Source organism: Triticum dicoccoides, chromosome 7B, assembly GCF_002162155.2.
Source record: "Triticum dicoccoides isolate Atlit2015 ecotype Zavitan chromosome 7B, WEW_v2.0, whole genome shotgun sequence".
NCBI lineage: Eukaryota > Viridiplantae > Streptophyta > Magnoliopsida > Poales > Poaceae > Triticum > Triticum dicoccoides.
Genome location: NC_041393.1, coordinates 25,237,043 through 25,243,960, shown reverse-complemented (window position 1 = coordinate 25,243,960; position 6,918 = coordinate 25,237,043). Strand labels below are relative to the sequence as shown.

The 6,918-nt window shown below is 49.9% G+C and overlaps 1 pseudogene; it reads right to left on the bottom strand.

The window, feature by feature from the left end:
- Nucleotides 1-870: 870 nt before the first annotated feature.
- Nucleotides 871-3,341, bottom strand: LOC119338532 (annotated as a pseudogene).
- Nucleotides 3,342-6,918: the final 3,577 nt, after the last annotated feature.

Here is a 6,918-nt window from a genome sequence, read left to right as displayed (position 1 = left end):
AACCGCCGAAACCAGCGAGCTCGGCCCCGCCGGCGACACCGCCGCCAACCCTTGGGATGGGAAGGAGGGGGGATCCACCTCCCCTAGAGATGAGCAGCGCCCTGGCACCGACCCCAAGACACCACATGCCGGCGAGGGAAAAGGAACCTTGCCAGAGACCCAACGCCGAGACACGCGAGACCAACCAGGTTCCACCGACAAGGAAAAGGCCGGCCGACTGGGTGCGGGTCCCTAAGGTCTAGCATCATATGGACTCGGTATGTAGCACGCCTGTAAGGTCTACCCCGCCGATAACACAGCCATACTCGCGGACAGTTTCTTTCTTGAATATGCATACGTGGGGTGATCAGTTTAGTTAGCTGTACAGTCTCCTATGTACAGACTCATACAGTTGCACCTGAATTCAGTCTCCTATGTTCATCCAGATAGAAAATTCAGGTGACATCTTTGTCCTCGTTCAGAATTCAGGTGCTCGGCATCAAAACAACACACGAGACACTAAAAACAGCTCAACTGAAAACACGATCACCAGCTCCCAGGAAGAACCCACTACATTTTTCATTTACGCCCAATGCGTAGCCTAAAAGAAACTGAAAAAGTTCGAGGATCATCGACTCATTGCCAGAAACTGGAAACACCACATCTCAAAAAAAAAAAAAAACTGGAAACACGAGATGAAACCGGGCGCAACGAAAAACAATATCGGCAGCTCAATGGAAGAACCAGCTGCAGTATAACCGAAATGCGTCATCTAAGAGAATCACAGGATCATTATCACACCGCAAGAACCACTGCGTGTTCCATTTATGCAAAATACGTCCATCATCCAAAAGGAACGCGGCACCAAAACAGACAGACAGACAAGGGTTCCCCCTGTCCTGTCAGGAGATCGGAGCAAGTTTAGCTAGCAGAAGAAGCACGAGGGCTGCTGAGTTTTCTGAACCTATATCTATCCACAATTCTACATGCAAGAGTAGGCGTCCAGTTCTGCTGTCATTGTGTCCGAGGTGGCGAAACTTCAGAAGAGGTGAACTGACAGGACTCCTGCTCTGATCTTGCTCTACTCTGCGTCAACATTCGGGTGTCGCAGCGCATTGTAGGCTGAATTAGCAGAAATAAATGAGTTAAGCGGAAGACCGAAAACAAATAATAATATAAGGGATGATAAGATCAAGACAACAAAACTGAAAACCTATAACAAGGTCAAAAAGGCAAAACCTGAAACTATATAATGTGCAAGGAACTACACAGCAAATGTTACAAAATGACAGGCCTTTTAGGTTCCATAATTTCTACTAGCAGCAAATGTTGCGAAATGGACGAACTGAATTATCTGAATCAAGAACAGAAATGTGGAACCAGTAGTTTTTACTAGCTTCAGACCATCTTTTGCCATGTGTCCACACACTGATAAGTCCACATGGCATTTACTACTTACATTCAACTACTTCTAATTTTCAGACGAGTTCCAAAATCCTAACAAAACCTATCATAAAATCCTTTTTCCAAGCATGATCAGATTAGCACTCCACTAAAGTAAGACTCCAGATATCATGTTCATGCAGCAAATAGTCTCTACACCAACATCTGTGCATTTTGCAACAACAGATTTCAAGACCACCAGCACGTTTGTTGCCAAAGGATATCATCAGTAGGAAGCAGATCAACAAATCCAAATCTCAGAGTTTTACAAAACAATATGGAGTAAGAAAAACAACAAGACCGAGAATACATCTCATGTGCAAAACCAGAAAATAATATGGTGTGCAGAAACTAGATTTAATTTAGTATTGTATAGGAACTTGAAATTTGTTCGCAGGTTAATCCAACCCAAGTAAAAATGGTCTAAATAGAACGGATAACTCCATCAAGCTTTACATAATCTTAAGTCCCATAATTTGGCCTGTTAAGGCTGAAAAGAGATTAATCAACTGATTTGGCCTTTTAAGTTCCATAATTTTTACACACAATTGTTTTTACTGAAACGATTTGCTGATTGTGAGTAGTACGAAACCAACACTTTCCATATCAAGGTTGTGTGCAAACATGTTATCAAATGATCTGTCCCTACAGCAGTTATCTACAAGACTACGATAGTTTCAGACATTTACATCCTAACAGTTTCAGTTAACTATTTTTCATACTACAGTAATTTCAGTAAACTGTTTCTCTGACTATAACAGTTTCAGCAAACTGGTTCAGGCACAAGCAGATTAGCACCCCCAATAAAATACAAACTCAAAGATCATTAGGAGATCATTAAGAAGTTGGGACATGGACAGTGGCTCTCACCTGGGGTCCCGGAGAGGAACACGACAATCCAGAAGGTTCCGTAAGAGGTCGCCGCGGGGCAGGTCGACGAAGAGCGGGGTCAGACGCCCGTGGCGGCCGGCTTGGACGCACATTACGAGGTCGAAGGGTTGACGGCCTTCCAGGACGAAGCGGGTGTGCCTGGCCAGCTCGTTCCTCAGGTGGAACACGGACCTCCCCCTGAACTGGAACGTGGACCAGCAGTACTGGGTGTAGACGGGGCCGTCAGGCTCCGACACCATGTACCGGATCTGCCGCCACATCACCGGCTCGCGCCAGAAAATCGTCGGAGGGGGGCTCTGCAGTTTGGTAGCAAAGAACCATTGTTATGCTCACTAGTACTCTGAATTTTCTGATGGAAAACACAAACGCAACCAACGGCAAGAACTGCACCCAAATTTGGAAGAATGGGATTAACACAACTCGCAATCCCTGCAGTTGAACTGCGATACCCAAGAACCCAATTCGCTCAGTCGATAGGCGCCGCTGGAAGCAATTCGAGAGTTGTCAAGAAGCGGGTCATGGCGAGGCGAGCTCACCTGAATCGGGCCTGGAAGGCCAGGCGTGCCGTCTCTGGCGGGGATGGGCTCGATGGTCCAGTACATCATGGCGCTGACGTTGTCGCTGGCTACGACGGTGACGCCGGTGTTCCAGGGGCGGTACTTGCCGTTGGCGCGGAGGTAGCGGCCGCCGGCGTCGCGGAGCAGGACGTCGTCCCCGAAGCCTGACCTGACGGCCCGCCACATGATGGCCTGCACCTCCGTCTGGTCGTAGTCGCGCTGCCCGGCGCGGAAGCCGCGGTGGCCGCGCGGCGCCCGCGTGGCCGTGGTGGCGAGGTAGCGGCCGTAGGTGGCGCTGTAGAGGAGCAGGTACACGCCGTTGCCGTTGTAGATGTGCACCGTCCACGCCTGGTTCATCGAGGCGCGGCGCGCGCGGAGGGAGACGCCCTGGACGTCGTCGTCGGCGTGGAGGTACTTGCCGATCACGCGGCTCCGCAGCCGCACGTGCTGGCCGTCGTGGAACCGATCCATCGGTCGCCGCCGGCGCTGGACCGCCGGAGAGCAGAGGCGGCGGGCGCTACGCGGTGGAGAGAGAGGTGGGGGGGCGAGACGGAGGTGGGGACGGTGGGTTCTTGGTTTCTTGGGGCTCCGGCGAGGAGGAGGAAAGGGGAGGGAAAAGCCGTTGGGCGCCAAGGCGGGGTATTTCAAGGTACCTGAAACCGTCGCAGTACCGGGCCTTGGGCGCAAGGTGGGCTTGTGGGCCGACCTCTCGGCCCGGGCCATAACCCCGCGCGGGCCCGTAGGACCTCTCCATCCTTTCTCCGCACAGACGCGTGGCGGCGGCGGAGGCGGCCGTGGTCGGCAGCGCCGCTCCTTCTTCCCTGGCCCGGCGAGCCGCTCCCTCCACCCTTCCCCAGCACGCCAGCTCCCTCTTGAGGCGCGGAACGGAGGCCAGCATTGCTCTGCCCTGGCTTGCCTCAAGCCCTAAGCCGCCCGGCACTGCCGAAGCGAGGCAGCGGCGAGGACGAGGACCACCATCAGATCCGGCGAGGCGCGACTGATTCGGCGTGAGCGTGCTTGCTCCTCGGCTCGCTACTGGATTCGCAGTTCGCGGCTTGCTTCTAGTCGTGTGTGGTGTGCTCTGTTGCTGCCGCCCTGCCTGAATGCCTCTATTCCTGTAAGAATGTGCATTGTCTGCTGGTGTTTGTTAAGCTTGATCTAATGTCAATTCTAAAAAAAAATTAAATAATAATAGTAATAATCATGTGCCACTTCATCGTCTGTAATTGTGTTATACGGAGTTATTGAGTTTTTTTTAATGCGTGATACGGAGTTAGCACTCTTCTCACATATAACCGTTGCTGACACCTAGGAGCCAGTTGCGCGCGGCGATTATTATTAGCCTATTCCATGCCCTAAAATTGTCAATAATATAGGAACAATATATTTTCTAGAAGATTTTTGATGGCATACATTATCCCTATACTTTTAGGGTCCTTAAAATTTTGGAGTTGTGATGGGACGGAAGTTTCTGTGCTATACTTCTGCCATCAGCCACCCTCCGTCATCTCTTGCCACCGCATGCCTACTCGAGCCGTGCAACCTTCCTCTGCTGCTCCTCCTGGCACCTCAACCCCTGCCTGTGTCGGCAACCTCCATCTGTGCCTCCTCTCGACACCTCAACCCCTGCACACGTCGGTAACCTCCCTTTGACGCCCTTCGACGCGCCATGGCCATCATCCCTGGGTAGTTTGTTGTCGGCATCCTTCCCTCGTCTGGCGCTCCTGAGCTATCTTCGTGCCTCCAAGAATCATTCACTGGTCTTTGCGAGCCACCTCCGCACCTCCCTCCTTCCCACACCATGTGGAAGCCATGCGGACAATGGTCGACGTCGTGAGGTTCGATGTTGTCTATTAGGCGTCTAGCATAGCCAACACATGATTCTTCGCTACTTAGAATCTCTTCACTTTGGCTACCTCCTTATTGTGCTCGGCGGGCAGCACCATTGAACATGCATGGTGTTTGACAATTTGTGTGCAAGGTATTTTTGTTTTCTTTCTTTTCATGCAAATTGATGATGTGCAATGACATTGCTACTTGATCAAAATGAGATGTTTAGCAACATTGTTGCTTGATCAAAATCATGATGTTTACTTGATCAAAATGGGACAGAAGCTTTGTACAGCTTCCCCCTTCTGTTTTGTCCTTGCATCCTCGGTCACCGCATGTCACCCCCTGCCATCGCATGCCTCCCTGGGTCATGCAACCAACCTTTGCAACTCCTCATTGTACCTCGGAACGTCCCCGCGTTAGCAACCTCCCTATGTCGCCCTTCTCCATAGCCATCGCCTCGAGTAGCTTGGTGTTAGTCGCCTTCGTCTGTCTGGCATTGTTGGGCTATCCACTGTTGGTCGTTGTGAACAACCTCTACACCTCCGTCCTCCCTCCTCCCCACACCATGTCGGAGCCACGCAGACCAAGGTCGATGTTGTGATATCCGGTGCGGTCGGCTTGATGCCTAGCACGGCCCGCATGAGGTACGATACTGCTCATTCTCCCCACGCCGGCTACCTCCCCTTAGTGGTTCTCCAATCGGCGGCGCAAATGAAACCTGCATCGTGTTTGAAAATTTGTGTGCAATGTAATTTTGTTTTGTTTCTTTTCATGCAATTTGATGATGTTCAATGACATTGCTACTTGATCAAAATCATGATGATGTTCAATGACACTGGCACTTCATTTTTTCTAGATGAACTCACCTCAGAAAAGAATATTTTTAAGATTCATTGCCATGGAGGAGGACAATGAATTTCATTAGCGTGATGGTGACTTCCTGAGGATTAAATCTTTCAGCATATGTGACATCTACGTGGACAGTAGTTTCATTATGTTCCATCCATCATGTTCGATTTGTATTAGTCATTTGAAACATGTGTTGTGTTTGAATTTGAATATGAAATTTTCAAATTATGGATTTGTAGTAATGATGAATAATACTAAATGAAATCTGAAATCACTTTTGACTTCGTTGCAGAAATGCTAAGAGATAACTTGCTAGGTCGATAACCATACCTTTCTTGTAATTATGAGTTATCAAAATATAAAATATAAACGTCTGCTTCCAAGAATATAAACATACCTAATTATTACTAGGAAATAGCAAAAACAATATTGGACGCCCGAATTACCAAAAGAATGTTAGAGAGTTTAAGGACATCTTCAACGCTGACCCACAAACCGGACACCGCATCAGTCCGCAGACAGGGACCAGTCCGCGGACATGGATGCGGGAGCTGGCCATCGAAAACTAGCCGCATAGGTCCAGCAATCCAAACAAGTTTGAGAAAAAAAAAGGTTTTTGTGCCCAGCAGAGCCGAAGCATCCATTGAACATCTCTATTCTCTACGGAAGAAAGGTACTCCAGCTCGGAGCGCTCTCTTCAACTTGCGAGTATGCTGAGACGTTGGATTTCAGATGCACGGTGGACGAGTCTTGGCGCCGAAACGGCCACTTCATTTGAATTAAACTGAACCTGTACAAGTGCCGAATTCTTCAGAGAACGGATTCAGGTCAAGGACACCCTTCTCCGACCACTCCGACAGCGTCTAGTGCGCCATCCACCTCAAGATGAGGGTCGCCGAGGCCGTCTGCCAGGAGGCCCACTACACCAGGGCGCACGCCCTCACCGAGCCCGTCGACGTCTACGGCAAGAGTGGGTCGACCGAGTGCGGCAAGGCCAACCAAGGTGTCGTTGACATGGATGACGGCTATCGGTGCTAGCTTGGTCGGATCGTGTGCCTGCTTGTATACCATACGTTACGGGTGCAAGCTAGCTGCATTGCTGCAAGGACGGTATGCCCTGATTGTGAGGTGCCTCCGCGTTGCGAATTCAGAACAAGGATTCACAGCAATATAACTAGCAGACTTCGCTGCATGTACTTGATCTCAGAAACGGCAGTGATCAGTGTACTGAAACTAGAGCGGAAAGGGACGCATAAAGACAATTAATCTTCAGGGCAGCATTATTATCGGGGTTTCATGAGAGGCCCTTGCAAGGATCTATCTCACGGATTCAACAGAGGTAGGTAGGTCCAGAATTTGGGATGAG